We start from the raw sequence: 13,572 nt of genomic DNA, 5'->3' as shown, positions 1-13,572 counted from the left end.
GACATCCTTGGGACAACTGGGGGAAACTGAATATGGATAGGGTAGTAGTGATGGGAATTCCTAAGTTTGATACTTTGTACAGTGGTTAGATAAGACGATGTCCTTAGCAAATGCACCTGTGGTATTTAGGGGCAAGAGAGGCAACTTACTTTCAAATGCTTCAGAAAAAAGGACAAATATATATTTGTAGACAAGAGAATGATAACGTAAACGTGATAAAGTGTAAATGATTGGTGATTCTGAGTGAAACATATACTAACATTCTTCCTTACTATCTTTGCTACTTTCCTGTAACCTTGAAATTCTTTCAAAATAAAAACTTACAAAAGTAATCTTTGCACAGAAAAAAAGTAAAATTGATTACATTAGGCCTCCTATATTTTGTTCAATTATTTTTTAAATTTTTTAGATATTTTGTTTATTTATTTGAGAGAGAGAGAGAGCTGAAGCAAGGGGAGGGGTAGAGAGATAGGTAGAACCAGACTCCCCATTGAGCAGGGAGCCCAACGTGGGGCTCAATCCCAGGACCCTGAGAGCGACCAGAGACAAATGCAGATGCTTAACCCCTCAATTATCTTTTTAAAATAAACTAACATTTCTAACATGGACACCCTCCCTTAAAAAAAAAAGAAAAGAGAGAGACATGATAACTAAACACAGTGCACAATCCCTAATTGGTTATTTGATTTTTTAAAAAATAAAAAGCAGCAGGGGGCCTGGCTGGCTCAGTTGGAGAACCATATGACTCTTGATCCTGGGGCCGTAAGCTCTAGTCCCACACTGGGTGTAGAGATTGTTTTTTAAAAAATTGAAATTTTTAAATTTTTAAAAATCAAAAGCAGCAGCTGTAAAGGACATTATTGAGGAGCGCCTGAGTGGCTCAATCATTGAGGATCTGCCTTTGGCTCAGGTCATGATCCCAGTGTCCTGGGATCGAGCCCCACATCAGTCTCCCTGCTCTACGGGAAGCCTGCTTCTCCCTCTCCAGCTACCCCTGCTTGTGTTCCCTCTCTATTCTCTGTCATAAATAAATAAAGTTTAAAAAAAATAAAATAAGGGGCACCTGGGTGGCTCAGTGGGTCAAAGCCTCTGCCTTCGGCTCAGGTCAAGATCCCAGGGTCCTGGGATCAAGCCGCGCATCGGTCTCTCTGCTCAGCGGGGAGCCTGCTTCCTCCTCTCTCTCTCTCCCTCTCTCTGCCTGCCTCTCTGCCTTCTTGTCATCTCTGTCTGTCAAATAAATAAATAAAATATTTTTTAAAAATAAAAATAAATAATAAATAAAAGACATTATCGGGACAACTGTTGAAGTGTTTAACATGACCTTTATAGTATTGTATGTTAAATTTCCTCCGTAAAATGATGCTATTGTAATTATATAAGAGAATCTCCTTACTCAAAGCGATGAATGCTAAAGTATTTAGAGATGCAGTGTCATAATTTCTGCAACTAACTTGCAAGTGGCTCAGGAAAAAAACTATCCATACACAGGCCTAAATATAAAGGTGGTGGGGGTGGGGGGATAGAGAGGGAGAGAGATACATTGAGGGAAAGCCAAAATGTAACAACAGGTAAGGGAAGGATATCTGTGGAAACTATCTTGCAATTCTTGAGGTTGGAAATTTTTCCAAATAAAAAGGCAGAGTGAAGATTCCTACCCAGGCCTCTTGTGCTGCATGTATGGGAAGATTTCCACTGATCTGAAACCGGAGCTGTCGTTCAAGTCACTATATGATGTTTCTGTCCATCTTGTCATTATTATAAACCTAGATCCAGTGTCTGCTAGTGCTTTCCTAGCACTCAAATCCATCCATCACCTTCTCCTCCACTCTCATCCTAACATCCCAATCTTTTTTCAGATTGCAGCAGTCTCTGACGTGGTCTTAGCTTCTAGGTCACCCCGTTCATCCATTTGCCACATTCACAGCCAGAACAACGCCCCCGAAAAGTAACATGGTCACTCTGCTGCTTAAAAGGTTTCAATGGCTTTCCAGCGTGCTTCTCTTGGCTTTCATGATCCTTCTAATCCCTGCTTGCCTTTGGAAACACACACACACACCAGCGCATACACAAATTTATTTTCTAATCACACTGAACTTCTAGCAGTTTCTGGCACATTTATTGTTCAGTCTCTCTCAGTACTGGGTCTTAGCACCTGCTCATCCCTCCTCTAGAACACTGTCTCAGTGGACACCTGGGTGGGTCCGTTGGTTAAGCATCCCACTCTTGATTTCAGCTCAGGTCATGCTCTCAGGATTCTGGGTTTGAGCCCCAAGTCAGGCTCCACGGTCAGTGCAAGAGTCTGTTTATCCCTCTCTCTCTGCTCCTCCCCCGACTTGCACTCTCTCTCTCTCTCAAATACATAAGTTAGTTAAATCTTTTAAAAAGTAACAATCAGGTAAATAAATAAATCTATAAAAATATAAAAACAAAACACCATCTCAAGCCAGGCTGATTCCAGCTCCTCTTTCAAAGATCCAGCTCAGGGGCACCTGGGTGGCTCAGTGGGTTAAGCCTCTGCCTTCTGCTCGGGTCATGATCTCAGGGTCCTGGGATCAAGCCCCACATTGGGCTCTCTGCTCAGCAGGGAGACTGTTTCCTCTCTCTCTCTCTCTCTGCCTGCCTCTCTGCCTACATGTGATCTCTCTCTTTCTCTGTCAAATAAATAAAGAAAGAAAACCTTTAAAAACAAAGATCCAGCTCAAACATGTCCTCCCCAGTATGTGCTATGGTGAGGGCTGTGAAGTGTGTAAACCTGGCGACTCACAGACCTGTACCCCTGGGGATAAAAATACATTATATGTTTGTAAAAAAATAAAAAATTTAAAAATTAAAAAAAAAATGTCCTCCCCTGGAAATCATTCTTGGACCCACCCCAAAGCTAGGGGTACTGTTTACTGCACTTCCCACACGGCTTTGTAAATGCATGTTTTCCCGATGTCCCATGCACTAAGGACTCTTAGAGTACGTGGGCTGAAGCTTATCTTCAAATGTTCGTGAGTGTTTAACAGAGGACGCAAGGGAACAGGCTGAGGAAACAAAGTGCTCTTTCCCCATTCCTGTAGTGGGTTCGTCTTATTTGCAGTGGCCATGGACAGCCAACAAAGCGTCTGTTCTAGAAAGCCGCCACAATCGAGCAGAGACAATCTAAATTGTCTCTTCCAAGCATACACATTGGGCTCACCAGAGCAAGGAGGCCAAGAGTTAAAGAATTGGGAAATCGAGTCAGGAAGTTTAGAGCTGCCTCAGGAAGACATAGTTGGTCATACTCCATCTGGCCTGCCTTCAGGACTCGGCACATTTTCCTTATTTTCCCTCCCGTTCCTGGGAGTCAGATAAACTAGGGAGTCAATTACCTTCAGTCCTGCAGCGATAAACCAAGGGGAGGGACTTCAGGGTCCAAATCGTGTGAGTTGTGTTTGTTATGAGATGGTTCACTAGGAGTTTTTCTTTCTTTCTTTTTTTTAAAGATTTTATTTATTTGTTTGTCAGAGAGAGAGCGGGAGAGAGAGCGAGCACAGGCAGACAGAATGGCAGGCAGAGGCAGAGGGAGAAGCAGGCTCCGTGACGAGCAAGGAACCTGATGTGGGACTCGATCCCAGGACGCTGGGATCATGACCTGAGCCGAAGGCAGCTGCTCAACCAACTGAGCCACCCAGGCGTCCCTATTTATTTCTTAAAGTAGGCTCCAGGGGCACCTAAATGGCTCAGTCGGTTGGGCATCAGACTCTTGATTTTTGGCTCAGGTCATGATCTCGGGGTCATGGGATTAGGCTCTGAGTCAGGCTCCCCACTCAGTGCGGAGTCTGCTTGAGGTTCTCTCTCACCCTCTCCCTCTGCTCCTCCCCCCACTTGCTCTCTCTCTTTCTCTCTCTCTCTCTCTCTCTAAAATAAACAAATAAATCTGGGATGCCTGGGAGTCTCAGTCATTTGAGCATTTGCCTTCAGCTCAGGTGATGATCCCAGCCAGGGTCCTGGGATCAAGTCCCGAATCGGGCTCCTCACTCAGCGGGGAGCCCACTTCTCCCTTTCCCTCTGCCCCTCCCCACCCCACTCGTCTCATTCTGTCAAATAAATAAATTAAATATTTAAAATAGATGAATAAATAAATCTTTAGAAAAGGTACTTTTTTTAAATCAAAATAAAATAAGCAGGCTCCACACCCAACATGGGGCTCAAACTCATGACTCTGAGATCAAGAGTCACATGCTCTTCTGACTGAGCCAGCCAAACAAACCAATTCACTAAGAGTTTTAAAGAATTTTAAATTAGGGGCACCTGCGTGGTTGAGTGAATTAAAGCCTCTGCCTTCGGCTCGGGTCATGATCTCAGGGTCCTGGGATCGAGCCATGCATCGGGGTCTCCCCTTCTGCCAGAGCCTCTGATAAGCTGAGGGCAAGAGGGTATGGGATACAGAGAAGGGCAGGGAGGGAAGAGACTTGGAGGGGCAAAGGAATACCCAGCACAGTCGTCAATATTTAAACACTTAGGAAGTAAGATGCAGAGCCCCACAGAGTGTATGGTCCTATTTTTATACAGCGAAGTCAATTCTCCCAAATATACCTATGTAATTGCTTGTATATGACTGCAGGAAGAGTGAGGGGCCCCCTGGCTGGCTCAGTCCGTACAGCACGAGACTTGATCTCGGGGTCGTGAGTTTGAGCCCTGTGTTGGGTGTAGACATAACTTAAAAGAAAAAAAAAAACAACTCTGTATTCACTTCGGCAGCCCATAAACTAAAACTGACTGCATAAGAAAGGAGAAAGGCAGGGGATTTTATACATGAGATTGTTAATATTTAGTTCCCGGGCAGAGGGTGGGGCAGGAGAGAAGACGACTGAAAAAAAAAAAAAAAAAAACAACCCAGGATATTTATGAATAGGAATTCTGAGTAATTTAACAAAAGAAAATAATTATTAAAGAAACAGCATGTCCAAGGAAGATAGATTATTGTAGATGCTGTTTCTAATGAATGATAAGATTTTGCTTCTAGGGGGTGGTTAAAGTAATTATGATGCAGCCATTCAGTGAAACACACACAGATACACAATGAACATAGGTGTTTATTACTATGAAAAGTGTTTACAAAGCACACGTCTAAGAAGTTGTTACAGGTAAGTGTATCAATACTCATAACCATCTATACCCGTCTCTATACCTACATATGTATCAATGTGTAGATCAGTGGTTATGCCTAGATCAGTCATGGTGGTTGTTTATAGTCTGTGGAGGAAGGATCCTGGGTGGGTTTGTCTTCTGTATTTTATTTTTTTCTCCTTGTTTTTTTCTACTTTTAATTAGGTGTATTTTCTCTTTTTTCCCCTAAATTGACTTTCATTAACTCTGTGATAAAGAATAAAATAAAACACGTATCTGAGCTCGTTAAACATGTGTGTTCAGTTTGTAAAAACTCAGAGAGCTGTATGCTTTTTGCTCCTTTCATGTTTATGAATCTTCAATAAAAAGACTACCTTTCAGGGCACTAGTGGTTCAGTCAGTTAAGCATCTGTCTTTGGCTCAGATCATGATCCCAGGCTGCCAGGATCGAGCCCCACATGGGCCTCAGGGAGACTGCTTCTCCCTCTCCCTCTCCCCTCCCTGCCCTCCTCTGCATGCATGCACTCCCCCTCTCTCTCAAATAAAATCTTAATAAAAAGTACAAATTTTACATCAATGGATTTCACATACAAATTCAAAATTCTATCTTCATTTGAACGAAATCTGGCTAAATTAGGCACACGTCCCCACAGGTAATGACTGCTGAAGCTGAGCAATCATTGTCCTTTTGGACAAAGCATGAGTGTAAAACTCCACAACCCCAAGCAGCTCTTCTCTCTTTCATGACACACTCCGGACATCTGGAGATTAATAACCTCTCCGAACCTTTTCATTTGTAAAATTCCTAAGGTTCTCCAGAAACTGTGGGACACGCCAGGAAAAATGAAAAACTGGGACTGAGAATAAAGGAAATGAATCTCAACTCTACTATTTACTAGTATGTACTGCTTAGCTTCTCTGAGCTTCAGTTTCCTGAACTTTAAAATGGGTATAATAATAATAATAATAATACCCACCTTACAGGGTTGTCAAGTTAAATGCATAGTATTAGACACAGAGTCACTCCCATCTCTATAGGTAGTAGAGACTAAGCTCTCCCCAGTATTCAGAAATGCGAAAAGAGGGTTCAAAGAGGTTAAGTAGTGCATTGACAGCAACTTGTAGGCCAAAGCTAACTCCCCTATTGCCCTTGTGGAGAAGGAAAGTCAGTCATCTGACCTGAAGGGTGGATGATGTTTCAAAGCTTGGGGACTTTGGATGATGAGGACACAGGTTCAGTCTGGAAGGCATCAGTGTTTAATCTTGAGTAACCTCGCCCCTGGCTTACGCAATGCTGGAGCCACTGACGTGATGATAGTGGTTTCACCTGAAAGGAAAAAGAAAACCCCTTTGATGTGCCCTGGGCCTCAAGCCAGAGCACTTGCTTGGCCTCCCGGCCATTGCTCTCCTCTGCCCACTCCCCAGTCACGAAGGCCTCCCACTCCCTAACCTCAAGCAACCAGAGCCCTTGAGCCACTCCTACAGGCTCAGGAAAGCCCATTATGGATTCTTCAGGAAGTTTGCAAACCGATTTTTTTTTTTTCACACCAGCCTCACCTAAAATTAAATTCTACTAAAAATTAAACGTTAAAACTGCAAAAATTTAGGGGTGCCTGGGTGGCTCAGTTTGTTAAGCCGCTGCCTTTGGCTCAGGTTGTGATTCCGGGGTCCTGGGATCGAGCCCCACATCAGACCCTCTGCTCAGCAGGGAGCCTACTTCCTCCCCAACCCTCCCTGCCTCTCCACCTACTTGTGATCTCTGTCAAATAAATAAATAAAATCTTAAAAAAAAAAAAAAAGTATCTGTAGCTGTACCATGAAAGCAGCCATACACAGTTTGTAAATGGACTGGTACCGCTGTGTGCCAATAAAACTTTATTACAAAAACAGGCATGAGGGGAAAAAAATAGACTGTGGGCCAGATTTGGACCAGGGACTGTAGACTGTCCACTCCTGCCCTGACAATCAATAAAACAAATCCAGCCTTGGTCTGTAGCATTTGCTGAATTCTGTGCTGTAAATAGTCCCCATGGCCAATTTCGAGCTACCACTGTGAGGTCAAATCCCTGAAACTTGGAGTTGAGAACAACACGTGACCAACATATCACACAGATATGATAGAAGCCGCCTCAAAAGCACAAGTAAAATGAAAAAGTGGTAAAATAACTAGGAGGTGGTGAAAGGTTACTACCTTTGTTCTTACCTTATTTTTTTTTAAGCAGGCTCCATGTCCCATGTGGTGCTCAAACTCACGACCCTGGGATTGACGCGTACTTTACTGATGGAGCCAGCCAGGGGCCCCCTGGCTTGGCATTTTCTGACCAAAATAAATTATTTGGGCAAGTTTTTGAGTCCCCACTTCCTTATCTATAAAACAGGAGCAATAATATTAAGTTGAGAGGATAACATGGGCGGAGGGCTCGACAGTGGCAAATCCAATGGGGGAGAGGTGCGGGCAGCGAGGGCGTGATCACGGGACGGGTTCTCTGGAAGCAGATGCTGAGACAAAGCAGGGGTAGGAGAAGATTTTAGGGCTTCACCTCAGTGAAAGGAAGTGGGGGAACCAGACTTGACAAGGAGCGGCAGGTGGCAGAAGGCCACCTTGGCCAGCCCCACCAGTGGTTCGAGACACACTTGCCGGTCAGTCTTCCCCACTGGAAATTCTCACGAGATTTCTTCTCCGTCGGTGCCCACAGTGCTTGGTCATGCCAGTGTCTTCCAGAACATTAAAGAGTGAAGAGGTAGACCAGACAGACTGGTGGGCAGCCGAGGAAGGTTTATTGAGTGACAGCAAAGTGATAGCACCAATGCACCCAAAGAGAGAGGTTGGGGACCCGAGGGGCTTGCCACCGGAGTTTTTATGTCTCGGTGGTTTTATGGGCTTGTTGACGGGGTGTTTTAATCTGACTAACCCTTGGGCACCTGTCATCCAATCAGATTTTTGTCACCTATCTATCATGGGAAAGGGAGGAGGGCTCCTTCCAGGTAGTATAAAACCCTCCTAAGGGGGCGCCTGGGTGGCTCAGTGGGTTAAGCCGCGGCCTTCGGCTCAGGTCATGATCTCAGGGTCCTGGGATCGAGTCCCGCATCGGGCTCTCTGCTCAGTGGGGAGCCTGCTTCCCTCTCACTCTGCCTGCCTCTCTGCCTACTTGTGATCGCTCTCTGTCAAATAAATAAATAAAATCTTTAAAAAAAAAAAAAAACCTCCTAAGGGGGGTTTCCTCTTAGGGCGGGGCCCCTTGTCCTGCATGCCTGCTTTCCAACTCTCCTTCATCATTCCCCCCTCCGAAGAGGTAATCCTAACTGCTATTAGGGGAAAAGGGCGACAACCGATGGCAGCTACCTCCTGCTGGTCAGGAGCCTTGGGTGGGGCGGCAGTCAGGGGTCCTCTCCTCCCAATCTATCAGGGGGTCCTCGGTAGATGTTTGGTTTTGACCTTCAAGTGAGGCTCCATCTGAAATACCATTTGGAGTTTGACCTTTATTCTGGAAAATACACAGCGGGTTACTTAGGAGGCAAGGCCCAGAGCGCAGCGCAAGACTGAGGACAGCCCAGAGTCCTGTGAGATATAAAACATATTTCGGTGAACTCCCCTCACACCGTGAGGAGAGGGTGGGCGAAAGGAATGCAATAAGGATGACGATTTGAAGGGATAGAGGGGAAGTAACATTTATCTGTATCTTGTTGCTTCCAGACTAGTTGGAGGTCCTCTCTGGGTTTAAAGAGGGATTTGGGTTCCTTGCTGTTGGGCCCTGTTGGGGACCAGGGTTTGACGCCGGAATGGTGGATCCAGGCTTCACTCTGACTGCTGCTGGAGTGGCTAAAGTCGCCGTATGCAGGCCTTCCAAGCCTGGCTCGAACAAGCACTTGGCCCCGCTGGGGTGAAAGGGGACAGGCTGGTTATTTGGGGGCTGGGAGTTAGGAAGCTCCTTCCAAGAGGGATAGTGATTCCGTTATCACTCTGAAGGGACCGGGGGAGTCCAACCCAAGGGATTGACCAGTGTCTTTACCACTGCCGAGGCTTTTCCGGTTTTACAGGGGAAGGCCTCAGTCCAGGGCATGGAGGGATCATCTACCCACACCAGGAGGTACCGTAGCCATGCATTTTAGACATGGGTGACATTCATTTGCTGATCTTCCCCGGGGGAAGTTCCCACTTGCTGTGTGCCTCCGGGGAATTGTGAAGGGGGGAATGGGTTCTCCTTTGGGCAGACTCCACACGTCTTTAACATGTTTTTAATAGTCCTATCTAAATTTCTCCCTGTAAAGAGTTTGGGGGTCATTTGTAGGGTTTTATCTTTGACCTAAACGGTAGGTTTGGTGTAGGGTTTTAGGATCTTTCATGGGTTAGCGGCTCTGCCTGTTGACTGCGAGGGTATAACCCTGTTCTGTGGCCAGTTGTGTTTTCTCAACTGAACAGCAGAGTCTTTCCTGGGTTACGGAGCCATCCCTGATGTGGGGGAAGGGAGGGGAGGCGGCAACCAGAGGGGTCTCTGACCTGACAGCCTATTTTGCTACAGCCTCAGCCAATCTATAACCCTCCATTCCTTTTTTGTGCCCTTTGTAGTGTACACCTGCTACTTCTGGGGTTTGTGTACAGCTTATAGAACCGTGTGAATTCCTGATGATACTTTAGGAGAACCTGAAGCAGTTAGAACACGTCTCTCTCCACACTGTACCATGGCACAATGGACGAACAGGACGGTGTACCCGGAGTCAGCACGGACTGTTTTGCCCTTCCTGCGATCCACAGCTGCGGCGAGGGCCCTCAGCTCAGCCCGCTGGGTGCCTGGCCCAGGTGGGAGAGGGTTACTCTCTATTGTTTCATAGAAACTTCTAGCCTCTCGGGTGTCCTGTTCAACAAACGAGCTCCCATAGAAAATAAAGTCCATTCTGGATTTTCTGCTGGGGTTTCTTTCTTTCTTTCCTTCTTTTTCTTTTTTTAAAGATTTTATTTATTTATTTGACAGAGATCACAAGTAGGCAGAGGCGGTGGGGGGGAAGAAGGCTCCCTGCCAAGCAGAGAGCCGGATGCGGGGTTCGATCCCAGGACCCTGAGATCATGACCTGAGCCAAAGGCAGAGGCTGAACCCACTGAGACACCTAGGCGACCCTCCTCTTGAGATTTTTAAAAGCTTTTTCTGACTCTGGATCCCATATGAACAGATGGACACAGGCCTCCTGGGTGTCCTTGATCAGCTGACAGAGGAGGCATGCTATTTCTCCACGTCCCAGTATCCACGAGTGTCCTGTTACACCCAAAAAACCTTCTCCGGCCAGAGAAAGTTGTGGGGCCCTTAAGATATTTGGGAACGGGCACTGTTAAGGCCCGGCCCACTTCAGCCTGAGTTGTCCGGACCTGGGAATTAAGAGAAGTGTGGGGCTCCCAAGCATTAAGAGTGAGAGGAAATTAGATCTCCCCAGGTGCATCCCAGAAGGCGAGAAGAAAAGTTGGCTTACGGGTCACCCAGTGACGCCCTTGATGACAACACTGCAGTTAAAAAGTTGGCCTGGAGTGGAGAGCAGAACGGAAAAGGTGTTATCAAGAAGGAAATCAATTGGTTTCCCTTCTATTTCCAGAATTACCAGAGGTGCTGGGTTCCCTGGGGTTAGCTGTGGCTCCCGGGCCCCAGCAGTCCCAGTCAGGGGCACTGGCCATCTGAGCCCTCGAAGACTGAGGTCCCTGAGGGCATTCAGATTTCCAGTGTCCCCCTCTATTCGTGCAACAATGGTTACAGGGCCTCGGTTTTTGCCACGGGGGGCATTTTCACATCAGTGTCCCAGGCAGCCACAGAAATGGCATCTGTGCCAGAGTCTTGGGAGGTCACAACCAAAGCCTCAGACTTCCTGAAGCTTCTCTTCCTCACTCTCTCCTCTTGGTCCCGACTGTGAAAGACCCATTAGCAGTTCGTTAGAGCTCTTCTAGGGTCCCCTCAGGGCCAGCAGTCAAGTTTTGCAGCTTTTTTTCCAAATAAGAATGATATTGGCCTCAGGGACAACCAGGCGGGGGAGACAGAGGTGTATTTAATGAGATTCTCTCACGCTTAAGAAAAATTGTTGGGGGGCGCCTGGGTGGCTCAGTGGGTTAAAGCCTCTGCCTTCGGCTCAGGTCATGATCTCAGGGTCCTGGAATCGAGCCCCGCATAGGGCTCTCTGCTCAGCAGGGAGCCTGCTTCCCCCTCTCTCGCTCTGCCTGCCTCCCTGCCTACTTGTGATCTCTCTCTGTCAAATAAATAAATAAAATCTTTAAAAAAAAAAAAAAAAAGAAAAATTGTTGGGTTTTCTTCCTGAGTTTGGGTTGACAGTTTTATTTGCCAGCAGACCCAGACATCCTCTACCAGAGACTTCGAAAGCTACCTTAACAATTGCCCTTGAAAACTTTGAGACACACAAGATTAACCATTTTTTATCAACAGACCCAAACAGCCTTTGAAAGCATAAACAGATACCCAGTTATCAATGCTTTAGCCCTTTGGAAAAGACCGAGATGTAATCCCATTTATCATTCAAACAAAACTTTCTTAACATTATGTCCCATGAAAAGCTTTTGAGACAGTCAAGATTAACCACCATCTTAAGGCGAGCTTTTTTGACCTTCAGCAAACCAAGACAGGATCACTCCTAGCTCGAAACCTCATGAGCGCAGGACAGGTGAGTAGATGCCGTGGTTTTTTCCCCCACCAAAGTGGAAAGAGGCAGGCCATGTCAGGCAGTCCAAATTCAGGAATTTCCCTGAAACAAAGGGAGTTTGGGGAGCTGCTTGGAAATATCCTTCAAGTCTCCGTCCTGAGGGAGACTAACCACATCTGACTCCAACTGTACCCATTAAGCCGGGAAATGAATGAGGTAGAAACCCCCATAGACCGCTCAGTCCCTCTAGGATATGAGCTTGGGAGTGACCGCGATACCAATTTCCAAGGAGATCCTTAGGATCCTAACTGGGCTCTTAAGGAAGTAGAGCTGGGACTCCTGTTGGAAACTGAAGCCACCCATGGGCTCACCCATCCCTTGACACCCGTATCTTTCAACAGTGGCCAGAATCCCACATTTTCCTGCTTCGGAGAGGATCTGATTTAACGGAAGGATTATGCTCAAGTTTGGAAAACTTTGAGGTTCCCCCTTCATCTCAGGTCTTGTAGCAGCCCCTCCCCTTGATCTCCCTTGGAGCACTCCCTGTTCTTAGAGACGGTGAAACCCTCGAGCACCAGCAGGGGTTCCCAGATAGGGTGGGACAGGTACAGGGACCTGATCTTATGCTAGGAAGGCTAGAGGCAGGAGTGGAGATTTCCCCTGCAGACTCCATTTGCCTATCAAGATTCTTTTTTAAGATTTTATTTTTTTATTTGACACACAGAGAGAAAGATCACAAGTAGGCAGGCAGGGAAATATGGGGAAGCAGGCTCCCCACCGAGTGGAGAGCCCGATGCAGGGCTCGATCCCAGGATCATAAGATCATGACCTGAGCTGAAGGCAGAGCCTTAACCTACACTGAGCCACCCAGGTGCCCAGCCTACCAAGTTTTGATGTGGATGTGGTATCCCTTTTTTTCCTCCCAGAGTCGGGGTGGGGAGGTTTCCAGAAGAAAGCCACCAGGAGCCTGGGATTGATCCTACAAAGCTGAGATCAGAACAAAAGAAAATGAGCCACCTTTTCCCAGTTAAAACCAGGAAGGCAAAGTCCTTCAGGTGGCCAAGTCTCGTCCTCCAACTTGTATTGCGGCCATGCCCCAGAACAAAAGAAAATGAGTTGCCTTCGTCCAATTAAAACCAGGAAGGCATCCAAGTAAACAAGATTGGGCAATTTATGGGGCTGATACTCTTTCTATGGCCTATAATGCCAGGAAGGGGCTCTAAAGGAGTAAAGGTCTTGGTCGGGGAATTACCCATCTACAAGAGGAGAGGAAAGGCGTCCCTTACCTCATTTTCTTATAGTTGATCAAGGAGACTTGGGAAGAGAGGAAAAGGCACCCCCCCACCTCAGTTTCTCCTCATTTTTTCCTGATGTGTGGCCCTAGCGACTCCTGCGACTGACAGCCAGAGCCCCTGTCCTCTCTCTGAGGTGCTGGGAGGAGCTGACTTTTACCCAGGCTTCGTTCTACCTCCAGAGAGTGACCCTGGTTTCCCCACCCTGAAGCCTCCCTTAGAAGTCAATGCATACACTAGATTTCTTTAAGTGTTCTGTCTGGCATAGCCACCGAATCGTCTTTTAGTAGAACTGCTCTGTCTGGCAGAGCCACATGAAGGGACAAGATAGGACACCCAGGGAGGGGAAATCCACCTGGGATAAGACCCAATGGGACCGAAAAGTCGGGGAGCATCCCCTAGATTACAGTTCTTTTGTGCTGCTTGGCCATTCCTGCACATAGCTGCTGTAGCCAGTCTGATGGGTGTCCGAGTCGTGCCCAGGATAGGAGGAGCCAGAAACGGGAGACCGTTCCTCACGGTAACAGGGAACTGTGAGTGAGGTCCCTTGCCCAGG

At 46.8% G+C, this 13,572-nt stretch overlaps 1 long non-coding RNA gene across 1 annotated transcript; it reads right to left on the bottom strand.

The window, feature by feature from the left end:
* Positions 1 to 5,317: 5,317 nt before the first annotated feature.
* On the bottom strand, positions 5,318 to 8,466 carry LOC116878519. Its single transcript, XR_004384850.1, has 3 exons — positions 8,438 to 8,466; positions 6,274 to 6,421; positions 5,318 to 5,340 (listed from the first exon to the last, which is right to left on the bottom strand). It is a non-coding gene; the product is annotated as an uncharacterized LOC116878519 (long non-coding RNA).
* Positions 8,467 to 13,572: the final 5,106 nt, after the last annotated feature.

The sequence above is a fragment of the Lontra canadensis genome, unplaced genomic scaffold (assembly GCF_010015895.1).
Source record: "Lontra canadensis isolate GAN:19392208 unplaced genomic scaffold, GSC_riverotter_1.0 scaffold58, whole genome shotgun sequence".
In the NCBI taxonomy this organism is placed as follows: Eukaryota; Metazoa; Chordata; class Mammalia; order Carnivora; family Mustelidae; genus Lontra; species Lontra canadensis.
Note: the sequence above shows the minus strand (reverse complement) of the source record. Positions and strands in the feature narration are given on the sequence as shown.